General features: G+C 39.4%; 1 protein-coding gene across 5 annotated transcripts in view; it reads right to left on the reverse strand.

The window, feature by feature from the left end:
- Nucleotides 1–19,734, reverse strand: part of LOC137049867 (stonustoxin subunit alpha-like) — a 50,088-nt gene that overhangs the window by 9,799 nt on the left and 20,555 nt on the right. For 2 of the 5 annotated variants that reach the window (XM_067428608.1, XM_067428609.1), the window contains exon 2: nucleotides 11–187. The exons of 2 other annotated variants lie outside the window; for them this stretch is intronic. The gene's annotated coding sequence lies outside the window, so the exon portion shown is untranslated. Of the gene's footprint in view, nucleotides 1–10; nucleotides 188–494; nucleotides 589–19,734 lie in introns of all 5 variants that reach the window. One more of the 5 variants, XM_067428610.1, reaches the window with a different exon arrangement.

Consider the following 19,734-nt stretch of genomic DNA (forward strand, 5'->3'; position numbering starts at 1 on the left):
TTACTCTTACTGGGTTTTGTCGACTTCCTGTGCTCGTGCTCCAACAAGACGTACTGGCGATTGTGGAAGTGGATGAAGACTCGGAGGGACGGCAGACTTCAATCAAACGGTATCGTGAGTGTAGCAATGGGTAATAGTTCAGATGGTGATGAAGATGGGTGGCCTTCAGATATGGAGGTTAGCCAAACTAAAAAGGCAAGGAAAAAATTGTGATCTGAAGTGTGTAGTGGAGGAGAAAATACTCCAAGACAAACAGCCAAAAAGATTATTGCTAAACCTAGTGGGAGCAGTAGGTATGATGATGATTAGCTGGAAGAGGAAAATTATTACAGCCTGTAATGATAAAGGCCACTTTCATCCAGTTTAGGTAATAAAAGCTGTGATGGTGGGTGTGGTTGAAAAGGAATGAGGACTCAATTGCAGGAAGAATCAGGTTTTATTAAATAAAAAAACACAAACAAAAACAACCCACGAGGGGAACAACTAGAACATACCAAATATATGAAACAAGGAACATGAATCATGGACGGGAACAAAGACAGGGAGCAGAAGACAACGATCCAGCACAGGACAGCAAACACAAGCTGACTATAAAGGGAACAAACCAGGCAGGTGATGAGGGAGAACAGGTGGAGTAAATTAATCAATGATCAAGGCAAGGCAAGTTTATTTATATAGCACATTTCACACACAATAGCAATTCAAAGTGCTTTACATAGAAATTAACTAAAATAAATAATTGTATTTATTAATTTTTATTTTATAAAGACAAAAGTACTGTTCAGTTTTTACTTCAGCGTATAAATCAGTTCTATAAAAATAGAAAGAGCATTAATACATCTTATAAGGCCAAGGTCAAACAACCATCCGTGAGAGAATCTGCTGGAAGGGTAAGCATGAATTCATTCAAAGGGTTATTGATTGATTATTGATTTTGTATTATTCATTAAAGGGTGGAAGGTCATACACCTAGATCACTGGTATAGGTTAAACCTGAAAAAACTTGAATTAGAAAAAAAAAAGATTGATTTTCTAGGATTTGAGGTTTCAGGAACTGAAAGGGTCATTGCAAAATCAACTCAAGAGAAACTCACAGAGTTAAAGAAAACCCAAATCACAAGCTTAAAACAGTTGCAAAGCCTATTAGGAAGATTACATTTAGTATGAGATTTGATTCTAGGATATAGTGCTTAAGCTAAAATATTGTACAAAGCTATGGCTGGTGATAGCTTTAAATGGGATGAAAACCTAGAAAAAAATCAAATGTGACATTCTAGATATGGCCTTAAGCTCAGGGCGAATTATCCGAAGAAATCCTGATAAAAACCTTGTAGTCAAAGTTGATAACACGTCTGAGGAAATGGAAGTTATATTATATAAGAATGGTAATTCAAAATCACTAGTAGTGTTCGTTTCGCATGAAAAACCAACAAACCAGAAAACGCAGGAAAATGTGTCATCAGTAGATATCTTAGCCAGTATAGCAACAAATCTGCTTACAATTAAATCATTGGCTGCGGAAAAAATGATAATAGTAGTAGCTAAAGGTGAAGGCATTGATTTATTGGCAAGCCAAAAACCTAGTAAATGAACAAAAGATGTTCATGTTTTTACTTGGGCGAAATGGAAGAAATTGATATTTGATAAAAAAAATAGAATTTAGAAATGAAAAAACTCCTAAAAAACAGAAGCAGAGCATCATAAACCCAAAGCAAATGTGTTACTTTACTGATGGAAGTTCAGACAAAGGACAGGTTTGGTGGGGTTTTTCGTGTAGCTAAATGGTAAGAGTATCCATGGAGAGAAAGGTAGGCTAGAAGATGATAAGAAGCTGAGGTGACCGCGGTGGATAGGGCAATTACACATATGAAAAATAACAATCATAAAGATTGTATATTAGTGACTGATAGTAAATATGTGTATTTAGGCATTGTAGAGAACCTTAATGAAATATGGAAATAATTTCCATAATGTAAAAGGAAAACCTTTAGCACATAAATAATCATGGAAAAACATTAAAGAAAATTATAAAATTGCTAAACTAAGAGTGTTACATCAGTCAAGCCACACTGTTCAAAAAACAGAGGGAACAAAGAAATCAACGAACACATTCTTATACGTGCGGTGACTAAGGAAAGCCTTAGAACCTAAACGTTGTTAAAAGATTTGGATGATAAGCTAAACCATCCTTCGACAACATATCTTGCGAAATATTGTCCCCAGAAGGGCTTGCATGTTCAGATTCTGAAAACAAACTATCAGAAGAGTAAACTTAACTGTCCTGATTGTAGGAAATGTCCAGTGTTTATCATGATTTTGGGAAAATCAAAACTGATAAAGAAAACGTGGAAGTAAGTCTTGTTCAAAAACAAAGAAAAAATGTTTATTTCTTAGTAATAGTGGACAATTGTTCAAACATTGTACAAATATACCCATGCCCACACGCTACAAGCACGGTAGTGGTGAATAGCTTAAAGGAATGGATAAAGTACAGAGGTCCTCCAGAGCAGATCCGTGGGGATAATGCACACAATTTAACAGGCCTAGAGGTGGAAAACTTTTGTAAAGAACAGGGCATCACCTTAGTTAAGGCAGTCAAGTACCAACCAAGTTCAAACCGAATAGCTGAGAATTGTGTAAAAAGATGAAAAAATCGGTTTATCAAGTTTGAGTGATTGGGACCTACTAATTCCAGAATGCATCCATTTTCTGAATTATAGGGTTTCAAAGCCTAACCTAACTACTGAACCAATCAACACAAGCAAAAATCTGTTTAAGATAGGCCAAAATGTTTATATCTTATTAAAACAAAAACAGGAATGTTTTCGGGGGAAATCGGGCACTGAAGAGAAGGTGGTCGAATTCAAATACTACCGTTAGACTTGAGGCAAACGGAATTTGGTCAATCAGAAATCTTGTGGGAAGCAAAGATTAACATTCATTTATTAATTTATTATATAGGGTGAAAATGAGCAAACACAAAGTGACCTTCCAGGAGGACTTTAAGTGTCCAGGAGAGGGTGCTGTTGTAGTTTGTAAAGATTTTAGTGATTCTTTTCTGGTTAAGACGTGTCAGAAGGAGTGCAGAGAAGGTACTTCCACTATACATGGAAAGCCAACTGATTGTGTGATCTGTGGCAGACATGATGTTTGCAAACTCCTGTGGGAGGGACCCAGAGAGGTCAGACTAAGTCAAGCTTGGCTGAGAGCTCAGTTGACTATGGTGCCTAAATGGTTCTGTACTGAACGGACCGTCGGCCCATGTGCGTTGGGAGCAGAGCCGAACAGCCCAATACGCTCTCTACGCAAGCTGCGTAGGGCCCCGCAATTTACTCAAGGCCCCGCCTCCCCCTCGTGTCAAAGCGCGTCAATCAATGTTGTAAACACTGATGATAAAATTAAGCTGAATTATCCTTCTGGCCATGAAAAGAGGGAAAAAACACAACGAGAGTGAATTGCAGGAACAGCAATCAGGTAAACTTGTGTTCTCTCCTCTCCAAGTTTGATGTCAGCAAATAACAGTAAAGTTAAGTTGATGAGCATCTCTCTTCTGTTCTCTTGCTAAGCTGGACAGGCAGGCTAAGCATCTCTTGGTCTGTCTAGCTAGCTAATGCCAGCCGCTCTCAGGACTGTGTTCTGTTTTTTTGTGCCTCAGAAATGAAAGCTCTAGCATAAGTTCTGCTGGGAAGACTCAATTACTACGTCACTTAATGCCTTCACTCTAATCCAATGATATTCTCATGCTCACGGTATAAAGGCTCTGTACTTACACATGTTTGAGTTCGCAGATACTGAAGTGACGATTACGTCTTGCTCACCTGCTAAACCGCCATGTCTACTGACACGCCTGCAGTATGCGTATACTCAGATACTGACGACGATGTCGTTCCGCCTTCTCCTCATCCAACCCGGCGCAGCTCGCGCATTCAGTGCCGCGGCTCGCCATGGGTAAGCTGGCCTTCGGAGGACATTGTCATAGCCGTGGAGGCTGCCGGTATTCCCATCAGCCGAAGTCTATCTAGAGAGGATCTACTGCACTTGGCCTTTAATACTCTGGGCAATCCACCAGAACCTGCTTCTCCCAACCCAGCAACCGCTCCTGCACCGGGCCAGACGAAACAAGTCGGCAGGAAGAGAACCACTAAATCTTCGTCGCCACACCCAACAAAAAGAGCCACGCACCATCCTCAAGCTTCTACTTCGCTGGATCCAACCGAGCCCGCCGGAGTTAATGCCCAAATCCTTCAAGTCGTCAAAAGTCTCTCTAAAACCGTTAAGGCACTGGAATCAAAGATGTCGAAATTCGAACATTCCTTCAATAACTCCAACAACTCGGTCTCAGCTACAAACGTCTCTGCTAACTCCCAGCTCCCTCAACCAGCCATCGGATCAAGCGACACATCAAACGGGCCTTCTACTTCTGCCCTGCCAACTTTTCTCCCGCCGACAGAGTCAACATTTCAGGAAGCTTCCCCAACACCCGAAACTTCCTCCTTCAACCTTGCTTCAGCAGTCCCAGCTCAGCCTTTCGGTAGGCGTTTCGTTTCTCCAGCCGCAGCCACAGTGTCCCCTCTCATTAGAGCGAACATTGTCCAAGGTAAGGACATTAACTTGGCTTCACTTCTGCTTCCCTCACCTGCCATTGACAGAAAAATGGTAGACTGTGGTGACGTGGCAGTGCTTCTCAAAACTTCCGATCCCAGACTAAACACGAATCTTTCTTTCGGCGAATTCGTCATCGCTTTCAGCCTTTACAGAGATATACTGTGCCAGGCTTTTCCCGATCGGAGGGAAGAGTTAGATCTGTATCTAGCTTTAATGGCTGACTTTAACCAAAGGTACGGGGGAACCTTATTCTACGAATATCATAAATCCTTTTCAGCCAAATCCGCTTCCTTCATCTCGCTCTATAACTCCAGACTAGACTGGTCCGTCACCGACACGGACTTGCTCGTTCGCCATTTCGGTGGCCAAAAAATGCTGGCATGTTCCATTTGTAGCGCTCACGGACATTCGGCCTCACTCTGCCCGAAAGCATTTGCGAGTCAAGTGCCAGGTGCTGTCCAGGGTGCTGAAAACGTAAGGTTTCCACAAGAGATCAAGAAACGCTACGCTCCAGCTAGCTATGGTTTTCCTTGTACTAATTTCAATGAATCTGTTTGTCCTTTTTCTCAATGCAAATTTGCTCACATCTGCAGCTTTTGCAAGGATCCCCACCCGAAATCGGTCTGCCCTCACCGGTACAAACCTCCAATCAGAGGGAGGGGGAGGAAATTCTAAAAAAGCACCCTTCAACCCCCATTAATATTTCTAAACTCTCTAAATATCTCTCTTCTCACCCTGACCCGACTTTCGTCGATTACCTTATCACAGGTTTGTCACAGGGGTTTCGGGTGGGTATCCTCTCCCATCTCACCACCTCTTTTATAGCTAAGAACCTACAGTCAGCTATAAAAGAACCAGAAGTGGTATCTACTCTGCTAGAAAAAGAGGTTAATAAAGGTTATGTAATAGGCCCCTTCGCTTCTCCTCCTTTCTCGACTTTCCGGATCAATTCCATCGGCATTGCAACGCGGAAATACTCCGGGAAAAAACGTCTAATTTTCGACATGTCCTCTCCGCATTCTGCCTCCACAGCGAGCGTTAACGAATGTATACCACTAACACCTTTTTCCCTTCATTATGCTTCAGTAGATAACGCTATACAACTAATCAAGGTCGCTGGCCAAGGAGCTTGGTTGGCTAAAGCTGATATTACCGATGCTTTTAAAACGATGCCAATACATCCTTCCGACTGGCCACTTTATGGCGTTAAATGGAATTCAAAATTTTATTTCGCAGTACGGCTCACCTTCGGCTGCAGAAGTAGCCCCCACATCTTCAACAGCCTCTCCGAAGCATTGTGCTGGATCATGCTGAACGTCTGTAAGCTTCCATTCGTCTTACATTTACTCGATGATTTTCTGCTGATCGATTTTCCGTCTCAACATTCTTCAATTCTAGACGTCCTCAAACAGATTTTCAGCGACGTCGGCGTTCCCCTCTCCTCCGAAAAAACCATGGGTCCCTCCACTTCATTAGAATTTCTAGGAATTTCCCTCGACACAGTTTTAATGCAAGCCTCTCTTCCCTCTGAAAAGCTCGCAAGAATTAGATCGTTCCTCGAATCTTTCTCATCACTACAAACTGTCTCTAAGCGTGACATGCTTTCGCTGCTCGGCCACCTCAATTTCGCCATGAGCATCATTCCCCAAGGCAGAGCTTTCATTTCTCGATTACTTACCTCGGCCCATTCAGTAGAAAAACTAAGCGACCAAATTTATCTAGACGAAGGGTGTCTGTCTGACATTACATTTTGGAAGCGCTTGTTAAGCGAATGGAACGGTATTTCCTTTTTCTACCACGACATTTTCGAATCGTCCGTCGATTTACATTTATTCACAGACGCTGCCCCCTCTATCGGGTTCGGTGGTTTCTTCCAAGGAGAATGGTTTGCAGAGAAATGGCCAAACGATTTTCCTAAAACGCTATCCGGTTCAATTTCATCCGCGCTCTACGAGATTTACCCCATAGCCGTCGCTAGCATGATCTGGGGCCATTCATGGTCTCGCAAACGCATCTTGATGTTCTGCGACAACGAAGCCACAGTTGCCATCATCAACAAAGGCAGATCGTCTTGCCTTACCATTATGCCTTTAGTGAGACGGTTAATCTGGCAATCAGTTGTTTGTAATTTTATCATCAAAGCTGAACACATTTCTGGCCACTGTAATATTATTGCTGACGCGCTGTCTCGATTTCGGTTTCAGACTTTCAGACGGATCTGCCCGTTAGCCAAGCCGGACCCAGTACCCTGCCCTCCCCTAGCAGCAATAATTCTGGATTAAACGATCTGCTCAAATCGGCTAGGAGATATATGTCTAAAGGAGTCGCCCCCTCAACTTTCAAAGCTTACACGTCCGCATGGTCAGCTTTTTCTATGTTCTGTTTAGCCTTCCAAATCCCAGTATTTCCCATTTTAATTTCGACCGTTTGTTCCTTTCTCGTTTTCAATTTCGAAAATAGAAACCAAAAAATATCTTCCATCCGCCGACTCCTCGCAGGCATTCAATTCTATGCAAAAATAAATAATCCTAATTTTACAAGTCTCTTCTCCGAAACCTCCATTCGTTTACTCCTTAAAGGCTTAGCTAAATCCTCTATTAAACCGATCGATAAACGTCTGCCCATTACTCTGCCGTTGTTGCATAAATTCATCAATTCCGTCCGCAACGGTCTCTTTTCCTTTTACATCAATATCTTGCTAGAAGCAGTGTTTCTAGCTGCTTTTTACGGCTTCATGCGTCCAGGCGAATTCTCTTCAGATACCAATACTTTCAATCCTTCTCGCGGTATTTCCTTTTCTTATATTCATTTCTCTCCTAATTGCTTCACTCTAATTCTTAAGCATTCAAAAACCGACGCCCAAAGCTCCGGCGTCACCTTATCTTTCCCTAAAATCAATAACAAATTTTGCCCATTTACATCCATGGTTAAATTTCTTAAAATCCGCCCTAAAACTTCTAACGTTACCCCTCTCTTTATCTTACCTAACGGTGCACCTCTTTCAAAAGGCTGGTTCAGAACCCATTTAAACTCTGTCGTTAAAAGCTGCAGTCTATCCCCCTCTCTCTACACCGGCCACTCATTCAGAATTGGGGCAGCTACCACAGCAGCTGAACGAGGAATCCCCACGTCAGCCATCAAGATTCTGGGTAGGTGATCTTCCTCGGCCTTCGAATCATACATAAGACCAGATTCTAACACCATTCTTCAAGCTCAGCAAGCTCTACAGTAACTATAAGGTAAATTTCTATGCAACTACTGGTGGTGGTGTCGTTATTTATTCATCCCGTTATATTATCACAGCCAGCACTCCTCAACGACTCTCTAGTCATCTCATGTGTGGCCTAGCGGCTCTGTTCAATGTGGCCTCGTCTCTATGTGGCTGTAGCAGCCGTTGTGCCTTCGTTACATGTTCGATTATAAAAAGTAAATAAATAAGTAAATAAATTAAAATAAATAAATAAATAATAATTATAATAATAATAATAAAATAAAAATAATAAAAAATAAATATCAATAAATAAATATAAAAATATATAAAAAAAATAAATAAAAAAAATAAATAAATTAAATTAATAAATAAATCCATATATTTATGCGATATTCATGTTACATGTGGTCTACTGTGACCGTGTAGCCTAATGTGGCCTTGTCTCGTGGTCTTGTGGCCTTCATGGCATGGTTAAATGTGGCCTAGCGGCTTTTGTCTCGTTGGCCTCATTCAGTGTGGCTTAGTAGCCTTGTGGCCCAGCAAAGAAAAGGGGCCTAGTCTCTATATCAGTCTCATGGTACATATTGCCTCGTGCCACGTCCGGCCTTCATGACCATGTTTCGTGTGGCTTAACAGCCGTCGTCTGTACGTCTTGTCTAAATGTGGAATCATGGCCGAGGAAACGGTCTATGTTCTGTGTGGTCTACTGTGACCGTGTAGCCTAATGTGGCCTTGTCTCGTGGTCTTGTGGCCTTCATGGCATGGTTAAATGTGGCCTAGTAGCCTTGTCTTAAGTATGTCTGTCTATGTGTGGCATTAGTGGCCTTGTGGCCACGTGGGCCTCGTGTTTATGTGGGGCTTGGCGCCTTGTGGCATATGTTTGCCTCGTCCTTCAAAAAGATGCCTAATCGGCCAGTAAAAAAGGCCCCTCTGGGGCATATGTTCAATGTGGCTTAGATGCCGGTGTTTGCGTGGTCTGTCTACGTGTTGCCCTAGTGGCTTGGTCTCGTCCTTAAAAGATGCCAAGTCGGCCAGTCGCCCCTCGGGGCATAGGTTATGTGTGGTCTTAGACCCATATCATTTTGCTCTATTAAGGAAGCGCTGTTTCATTTAGCCAAGTGGCTTCGTTCATGTACTGTCCAGTCCACCTCGTCTATATGTGGCATTAGCAGCCGTTGTGGCTTAGACGCCTCATCTCTGTGGTCTGTAGATGCTGTGTGGCTCATCAGAGCCTCGTCTCTGTGGTCTATAAAGGCCATGTGGTCCAATGAGGCCAGAATTTGTGTTGTACGGCCCTAGGTGGCCTGCTATATGTGGTCCAATGTGACCTGTTTATTACTTTTGCCAAAGCGGCTGTTCTAATGGTCCAATGAGGCCTTGTCTCTGTGTTCGTGGTCCAATGCGGCCTGTTTATTATTTTTGCCAAAGCGGCAGTACAGATGGTCCATGAGGCCTCATCTCTGTGTTCAATGGTCCAATGAGGCCTTGTTCTGTGTTTTCCTAGGAGTGAACTGGCAAATAAAAAAAAAAAAAAAAAAAAAAAAAAAAATGCCGCTTGTCTGCGTGGTGAAATGCGGCCCGTTTATTATTTTGCCAAAGCGGCTGTACAGATGGTCCAATGAGGCCTTGTCTTTGTGTTTTCCTAGGAGTAACTGGTAAATGTTATATAATAATAATAAAAATAAAAAAATATAAAAAAATTCTAAGCCATAGGCATGCTGTATCTTTTCTCCTTTTACTTCTATTATATAATTACTTCATTCTCTATTTCAGGAATCCCAAGATTTTAGACCGGTGGGTATAATCATTTACCAACTTTTGGGGGTTGGCGGGCCCCGTCCCGGTGGATTTACACTCCACCCATTTTTGGGGGTCGGCTGCGCCCCTGCCCTCGTCTTCAGGCAGGAATTGCAGATCCGAGACCCTCGGATTATGCTCTTCGGACGGGGCCTACGCCAAAATGACTCTGTACACTATCAGCTTGCTGAGCTGTTAATAAATGCACTACCCAGATAGCATGGTGACATTGATTCAATGTTGAAATTTCATCAGAATCATCATTTTGGTTGAGGTTGAAATTTCAATGCTAAGTAATATTGGATCAATGTTGAAAATTCAATGCTAAAACCATACTGGACCAATGTTGAAAATTCACTGCTAAATAATATTGGATCAATGTTGATAATTCCATGCTTTTCAGTGTTGAAAAGACAAACATTGAATCAATGCTGAAGTTTGGTCAGCTTATTTCTCCACTGGTGAGGCTTACGGTCAATCTATCTGTCACATTATTCAACATGTTAAGGCAAGTCCAAATCAATTGGGTACATTTGTGTGAATGTGAGCACATTTATTATCCTCAAAGGATACGATGAGTACACCAACGAGTATGTGGATTCACAAAGAATACATAAATGTAAATTTTGTAATTGTAAGCCTTTCTTTAAATTTTTCTGGAAGAGTTAAAATTGTATGCGTGTTTGATTTCTGACTCTTCCAATAAGAAAGCTGTAAAAACTATGAATCTTTTTAAAAGGTATATTATTTTCCTGCTTACTGGCATGTAATGTTGTCACTCTGTTATTATAATAAAAAATGTTAAAATAAAATAAAATAAAAAACAAAGAACTTCTACCATAAATTTAGTCTATCAGTTTTAAATAAATAAAAATGTAGCCTATTATCATTATTTAAATCATGTAGAATGTACATGTATTTCATTATTTATCTAAAGAATACAGAGTTAATAAAGAATTTAGAATATGTGTCCCTATCGAATGCGCCACAATCCAATCCAGCAGGTGGCGGTAATGCACCTTCAAGACATCCACCAATCAGATCAAAGCAAGCGCAGCTGAACAGACTTCAATCGCGAAAAAGAGACACAGGACAACGACCATGTTTTTTAGAGGTAAGTGGCCTACAAAAATATATTTATAAAATTCATCTCAATTTTAATTTAGTGTTTTCATTCATCTTTATGTTTTACAACTTGTGTGCTTCTCCTGAGAGTTTTAGTGAACTGCAATGTTAATAATAGTCACATGAGCGCCTCGTAAGTTACACAACCAACGGCCAGGATAATCTTAATACATTGAGTTTCAGTTTGTTTTTCACCATATCATATTTGTATTCATTTTTTTTTCTTAAGATTGGCATATATACTGTGAATTGCGTCCGAATTCTGACTCTTGCAACTCATACAGTCATTGACTTGTGAGTAGATCCTATTTGATTGATTTGGATTTTGAGGCCATATAGGATCGACTCACAAGTCAATGAATGGCGCGGATCCACAAACGTATCTTACTCGTTGCACACACAGATGAATCATTTTGAATCATCCTATATTCGTCCAGTGTATAAACGAGAGGCGATCAGAAGGTTAGATGAATTTCTGGCTTGTCAGTAATTGTGTTCGCCACTCGTGAGAGTATCTCACAGCTGAAGCAGAGCTAGAACTGATTGACCTGTTAGCACAGTGAGGGGAAATACAATCAGCTCGTAGATCTGCCTCAGCTGCAAGATATCATCATGAGAGCAGATCACAATTACATCATTACAGCTTAATCTTTAATGCAGCAAGAAAAAAGAAAAGAAAAGAGTGAGATCTTTTAGTTCTTTAGGCAGCTATATCAAACTACAGAAATTTAGTAAACAGTTGTGCCTCCAGTTCGTGTTGTAAATGGAAAAAAAATCTCTTCCAAACCACCATGTAGCCTATACAGCTCCTCTTTTATTTTCTTAATTTAGCTATTTGGTCATTCATTTACTTGTTTCATTTTCACACTTTATTTATTTACTATTAAATACAATAATATTATTAGATAAAACACCGGATATAGTCACTTTGCTTTTTCATTCATTGTGTGTCTGCAGGTCCTTTAAAGTCTATTTTAAAATGCATTAATAGTCCTGAATTTAATGTTACCGTTTTAACTGGGATATCAAGATTTTGATAAAATGAAGTTTTATAGTACTTCTTCATTTTGTAGTACGCTATATTTGTAATGTATAATTAATCACATTTCCAAATATTTACAAACTTCTTGTTGTTTTAGATGCCGTGAATGCTGATAATAAGAGGCATCAGAGTTTATCTTTGCTGGGACGGTGCAGAACTGTCTCCATTACAACCTGAAAGGCTTCGGGGCATTGCTCATGGTGGAACCCCCTGAGTTTGGAGTATTTCATTCTTTCAGTAGTACTGTGTCATTTCTGTATTTATTGGCAAGTTTACATTTGTATTTACTTCCATTCTGCAGATGCACGTTGTCATGTTTTTCCAGGCTCTTCTCATTTGTGTCATAAATTCAGATGTAATTGTTTCAAGTCAATGTGAGATTTCCTGTTGTAACTGTGGGGGCATAAATAAAGACATTTGCATGTAAACTGAAGGATGTTATTTACTTTGAGTGACTTTTTGATGCAAAATAATATCGACTACAGCCACACATGGTCTCAGATTAAAATGAATAAAATAAAGAGACAAATTAACTGGCATAGAATCCTGCTGTACATAAAGCAAGATTGATCTATTTTTCATTGTTGAAATAACATTATTTCAGGGTGCAAACCTGATGAAAAATCAATGTTATATTTCAATATTGATTCAATGATATTTTGATTGATGCATTAACATTGATTCAACATTGATTCACTTAAATAAGTGGTTTAATTTTAGTTGGAAAACTATTGATTTTAAGCCCAACTTGATCTATTTTTCATCATTGAAATAACATTATTTCAGGGTGCAAACCTGATGAAAAATCAACATTCTCAACATTGACATCTCAACATTGATTCAATGATATTTTAGTTGATGCATTAACATTGATTCAACGCTGATTCACTGTTTGTCTGCTATCTGGGTATTGTTAATATATTTCTCCCCGAGTCTTTCTGGTAGAAATAAAATTAATTTTTATTTTTATTTTATTTTATAAACGGCAACGGTGTTTGTTTACTGCAGCTCGGAAAAGATCCGCGTCGTGCATGCACATGCGTTCATATGCTCGTGCACGAAATGAAACGTGTATTTTCCATCAGAAATATCCGTGTGGATACCAGACCGACAGAACAATATATGGGCGTGATGGTCCTCCTCCTCATCATAAGTGCACATAGGCTACATAACAAGACAATGATTATAGTCTTAGTCAATGTTTAGTTACAACTCTAAACTACTGCACAAATTATGCAAGATGGAAATAAATGTATCAATCAATCAATCAACTTTATTTATATAGCGCTTTTACAATCACGATTGTGTCAAAGCAGCTTCACAGTGTCAAACAGGATAATATTGCGACAAAATTAGATTTGGCTGTACAGTCGTTCTGGAGTAAACAGTGATGTTATCAGCTTATTTTAATTTATCATAGAGAGACAATGTTGGCAGATCAGTATTATAGTTTATAGAATTAAATAAGACCTAATTCATACATTTTATTTGTATATTTAGTTGAATAACTTTAATCATATTTTTAGTGTCCCCAACTGAGCAAGCCAAGCCAAAGGTGACAGTGGCAAGGAACCAAAACTCCATCGGGGCGTGATGGAGAAAAATAAACCTTGGGAGAAACCAGACTCAGTCGGGGTGCCAGTTCTCCTCTGGCCTATTAACACACCGTGTAAGATTATTATTCTTATATAAATATAAATTTCAGGGTATCACGCAAGAGACAGATTTATTTGGAAATAAATGATGGGATGGTGCGTCGATTACACAAGAGTATGAATACATGAAAGATCGTAATTATTGCGCCGAAGACGGGTTTTGAGCATGTTGTGCCGGTGAGGCAAATTCAGAGGAGACACCAATTGACACGGCTCAGCAGACACTCCAGGATGAGCTGGTCATGTCCAGGCAGGTCCACCATCCGATCCGGACAGGGCCTAGATCCGGGATAAACCTCGGGATAAACAGAGAGACTAACATTAGCGTAGATGCCACTCTTTTTATGATGTAACGAGTACATCAGGTGTTATGGGAAGTGTTCCCGGTTCCGGCTGACCTAGTTAATGCAGCCTAACAATCAGTCAATTGATCTGAAAAATGAGAGTTAATAATGTTCTGTGTGTATGCCATAGTAAAGAGATGTGTTTTTAGTCTAGATTTAAACTGACAGAGTGTGTCTGCTTCCCGAACATTGCTGGGAAGACTATTCCACAGTTTAGGAGCTAAATAGGAAAATGATCGACCGCCTGCAGTTGATTTAGATATTCTAGGTATGATCAACTGGCCAGTGTTTAGAGACCGCAATAGACGTGATGGAGTATAATGCGTTAAGAGCTCGCTTAAGTACTGGGGAGCTAAACTATTTAGTGCTTTGTAAGTAATAAGCAAGATTTTAAAATGTATGCAATGTTTAATAGGGAGCCAGTGCAGTGTTGACAGAACTGGACTAATATGATCATATTTCCTGGTTCTAGTAAGAACTCGAGCTGCTGCATTTTGGACCAGCTGGAGTTTGTTTATTAAGCGAGCAGGGCAACCACCCAGTAGAGCATTACAATAATCTAGCCTTGAGCTCATGAACGCATCGACTAACTGTTCAGCATTTTGCATTGAAAGCATGTGCCGTAATTTAGATATATTTTTAAGATGATAGAATGCGGTTTTACAGATGCTAGAAACGTGGCTTTCAAATGAAAGATTGGTATCAAAGAGCACACCCAGGTTCCTCACTGACGACGAGGGCTTGACAGAGCAGTCATCAAGTGTTAGACAGTATTCTCGGTTACTACTTGTGGAGCTTTTCTGTCCAATAATTAAAAATTCAGTTTTATCTGAATTAAGTTGCAGGAAATTACTATTCATCCAATTTTTTATATCAGCTATGCATTCCGTTAATCTTGTGAATTGGTAGGTTTCATCAGGGCGTGAGGAAATATAGAGCTGAGTATCGTCAGCATAACAATGAAAACTAACGCCATGCTTCCTAATGATATCTCCCAGTGGAGCAGATACAGGGTGAAGAGCAGCGGTCCTAACACTGAGCCTTGTGGTACTCCAGACTGAACTTGTGATCGGTGTGACATCTCTTCATTTACTGCTACAAACTGATAACGGTCAGATAAGTATGATTTAAACCATGCCAAAGCAGTTCCACTAACGCCAACATAATTTTCGATTCTATTCAGAAGAATATTGTGATCGATAGTATCAAATGCAGCGCTAAGATCGAGTAACACTAATAGAGAGATACAACCACGATCAGATGATAAGAGTAAATCATTTGTAACTCTAATTAGAGCAGTCTCAGTGCTATGATACGGTCTAAATCCTGACTGGAAATCCTCACATATACCATTTCTTTCTAAAAAAGGAACATAATTGTGAAGACACGGCCTTTTCTAGTATTTTTGATAGAAACGGTAGATTCGAGATTGGCCTGTAATTGACTAATTCTTTAGGATCAAGTTGCGTTTTTTAAGTGGTTTAATTATAGCCAACTTAAATGTTTTCGGTACATATCCTAATGTCAAAGATGAATTAATGATATTAAGCAGAGGATCTATGACCTCTGGAAGTATCTCTTTTAATAGCCTAGTCGGTATAGGGTCAAGCATACATGTTGTTGATTTTGATGATTTAACAAGTTTAGCCAATTCTTCTCCTCCTATAGTAGTGAATGAGTGTAATTTTTCCTCAGTGACACTACAGCGCTCTGTCTGAAGTGATACTGTAATAGACGACTGCATGGTTATAATTTTATTCCTAATATTATCAATCTTACTAGTAAAGAAGTTCATAAAGTCATTACTGCTGTGTTGTTTACAAACGTCAGAAGCTGAAGCTTTATTTTTTGATAATTTAGCCACTGTATCGAATAAATACTTAGGGTTGTGTTTGTTTTCTTCTAAAAGAGATGAGAAATAAGCAGATCTAGCAGTTTTTATGGCCTTTCTGTATGCAATCATGCTCTCTTTCCACAAATTGCGAAAAACCTCCAGTTTTGTTTTCTTCCAGCTGCGCTCCATTTTTCTGGCTGCTGTTTTAAGGGCCCGAGTGTGCTCGTTGTACCACGGCGTTGGATTATTTGCTTTAATCTTCTTTAAGCGCCGGGGAGCAACTATGTCTAAAGTGCTAGTAAAGAGAGAGTCAATAGTTTCTGTTGCAGCATCAAGTTCCTCTTGGCTATCTGTAATGCTGAGGAGGTGGAACTGATGAGGAAGATTATGTACAAAGCAATCTTTAGTCGCAGCGGTTATCGTCCTGCCATATTTGAAGCGAGGGGATGGCTTTGCAGCCTTAGGTAAATTAAGTATACATGATATTAGGTAATGATCTGAGATGTCATCGCTCTGCTGCAGAATTTTAACAGTATCAACATTTATTCCATGTGGCATTATTAGATCTAAAGTATGATTAAGGCGATGAGTCCCGATATGTGTTGTCTAACTCCAATAGAGTTTAGAATGTCTCTAAATGCCAATCCCAATGCGTCTTTTTCATTGTCTACGTGGATATTAAAATCCCCAACAATTAGTACTTTATCTACAGACTAAATGGACTAAATGGACTGCATTTATATAGCGCTTTTATCCAAAGCGCTTTACATTTTTGCCTCACATTCACCCATTCATACACCGACGGCGATGTCAGCCATGTAAGGCGCCATCCAGCTCATCGGCAGCAGCTGGTGTTAGGTGTCTTGCTCATGGACACCTCGACACTTGGTCAGGTGGAACCGGGGATTGAACCACCAACCTTCTGGTTTGTAGACAACCTACATGAACCACTGAGCCACTGCCGCCCACTGCCGCCTACAGCTAATACTAACTCTGATACAAAACCCGCAAATTCTCTGATAAAGTCTGTATTGTGCCCTGGTGGCCTGTATACAGTAGCCAACACAAATGTCAGACGGGATTTATCATTTACACTACACAGCGTTACATAAAGCACCAAAACTTCAAAGGAATTATATTTGAAACTAGACTTCTGAGTAATACTGAAAATATTATAATAAATTATAGCAACACCTCCCCCTTTACCTTTCAGACGTGGCTCATGTTTGTAACAATAATCTCGGGGGGTGGACTCATTTAAAGTAATGTAATCGTCAGGTTTTAGCCAGGTTTCTGTCAAACACAGCACATCTAAGTTATGATCTATAATCATATCATTGACAACAAGCGTTTTTGGAGAAAGGGATTGAATATTCAGCAACCCGAGCTTTATCAATTGTTCATCCGTATTATATCTTTTGTTTATTTGTTGGACATCAATAAAATACTGGATTAATAAAGTCCGGTAGGAACATTTGGACCTCAAAACGCTCATAGGCATTAGTGGGAATAAGGCGAGTGTAAAAGCTGTTTTTAAACACAACTGCCAGTCCTCCCCCACGTCTCTCGGAGCGCGGAGAGTTCAAAAAGGAGCAGTTCTGAGGGACAAGTTCGGAAAAAGAGCTCGAATCCCCTATTTTAGTCCAAGTTTCCGTCATGAATAGAAAATCCAGATCCTGTGATGTAAAAAAGTCATGTAAAATGAAAGTCTTATTTACCAGGGACCGTACGTTGAGTAGAGCCATCCTGAGTGGTGGTGGATCGCTCGCTGGTTGAGATCCTCTATTCAGCGGGCGCAACAGCTGCAGATGAGCTCCACTCCGACGAGTCCGTGGGAAAACACGCAGCACAGGCAGATCAGCAGAGCTAGGGATGATGGGCCGAATCCAGCGGCAGCGGTAGGGAACAGTTGGCATTTGTTGTGCAATACACCAATCAGAGGTATACAATCGAGCTTTTAATCTAACTGCAGCACCTCCACGCTTTCCACGTCTTCTGCGGCGTTTCTTTCGTAAAGTAGCAGCAGACCGCCGGCATAGATGAAAAGGAATGTTCATCCGGAACAGTGCGGAGTGCGAATGAAAAATCACTCCTTACATTATTTTCCATGTTAATAACGGAGGTCCTAATATCAAGCAATAATTGCAGATCGTAGACATAGGTTAATGGCCATGTCTTGATCACGGAAAAACTGAGCAAAGACCATAACATCAAGAGCGACAAGCGGCTAGCCGAACACATCGGCGCCATCTTGTACAAAACCTGTTTAAATTATAACATTTGTAACATTTAACAAATAGCTCTTAAGGAATAATTATTTATGATTCACCTATTTTATGTCCAATGGAAAATTCCGCGACCTTGATTGGATTAAAAGTTTAAACGCATCATATCTTTTATTGCTCTCGGGTCTCGGGGAAGATATGTTTGGAGAATGGAGTAAAAGTCTGAATTATTCATCTAAAGGTTCAGATTTTTCCACTTAAAATGATTTGGCGTTGTGTTATTTGCGGCCTCTTTATGGCATTGTCAGCTCTGCTGAGTCAAATAAACACGGTGCATAGTTCCAGCCTGGATTTTCATGTGATCTGTGGGATTGATGGTTATTCATTTTTGTAACTCATTAATAAATGTGTCACATGTGTTCACTTTACATTAAGGTTCACTTTCACAGGTTATTAATGTTTGTAACTCATTAATAAATGGTTCACATGTGATCACTTTACATTAAGGTTCACTTTCACAGGTTATTAATGTTTGTAACTCATTAATAAATGGTTCACATGTGTTCACTTTACATTAAGGTTTACTTTCACAGGTTATTAATGTTTGTAACTCATTAATAAATGGTTCACAGGTGTTCACTTTACATTAAGGTTCACTTTCACAGGTTATTAATGTTTGTAACTCATTAATAAATGGTTCACGTGTGATCACTTTACATTAAGGTTCACTTTCACAGGTTATTAATGTTTGTTACTCATTAATAAATGGTTCACGGGTGTTCACTTTACATTAAGGTTCACTTTCACAGGTTATTAATGTTTGTAACTCATTAATAAATGGTTCACAGGTGTTCACTTTACATTAAGGTTTACTTTCACAGGTTATTAATGTTTGTAACTCATTAATAAATGGTTCACAGGTGTTCACTTTACATTAAGGTTCACTTTCACAGGTTATTAATGTTTGTAACTCATTAATAAATGGTTCACAGGTGTTCAATTTACATTGAGGTTCACTTTCACAGGTTATTAATGTTTGTAACTCATTAATAAATGGTTAACGTGTGATCACTTTACATTAAGGTTCACTTTCACAGGTTATTAATGTTTGTAACTCATTAATAAATGGTTCACAGGTGTTCAATTTACATTAAGGTTCACTTTCACAGGTTATTAATGTTTGTAACTCATTAATAAATGGTTCACGTGTGATCACTTTACATTAAGGTTCACTTTCACAGGTTATTAATGTTTGTAACTCATTAATAAATGGTTCACTGGTGTTCACTTTACATTAAGGTTCACTTTCACAGGTTATTAATGTTTGTAACTCATTAATAAATGGTTCACATGTGTTCACTTTACATTAAGGTTCACTTTCACAGGTTATTAATGTTTGTAACTCATTAATAAATGGTTCACGTGTGATCACTTTACATTAAGGTTCACTTTCACAGGTTATTAATGTTTGTAACTCATTAATAAATGGTTCACTGGTGTTCACTTTACATTAAGGTTCACTTTCACAGGTTATTAATGTTTGTAACTCATTAATAAATGGTTCACTGGTGTTCACTTTACATTAAGGTTCACTTTCACAGGTTATTAATGTTTGTAACTCATTAATAAATGGTTCACATGTGATCACTTTACATTAAGGTTCACTTTCACAGGTTATTAATGTTTGTAACTCATTAATAAATGGTTCACTGGTGTTCACTTTACATTAAGGTTCACTTTCACAGGTTATTAATGTTTGTAACTCATTAATAAATGGTTCACATGTGTTCACTTTACATTAAGGTTCACTTTCACAGGTTATTAATGTTTGTAACTCATTAATAAATGGTTCACAGGTGTTCACTTTACATTAAGGTTCACTTTCACAGGCTATTA

The sequence above is a fragment of the Pseudorasbora parva genome, chromosome 20 (genome assembly GCF_024679245.1).
Source record: "Pseudorasbora parva isolate DD20220531a chromosome 20, ASM2467924v1, whole genome shotgun sequence".
NCBI lineage: Eukaryota > Metazoa > Chordata > Actinopteri > Cypriniformes > Gobionidae > Pseudorasbora > Pseudorasbora parva.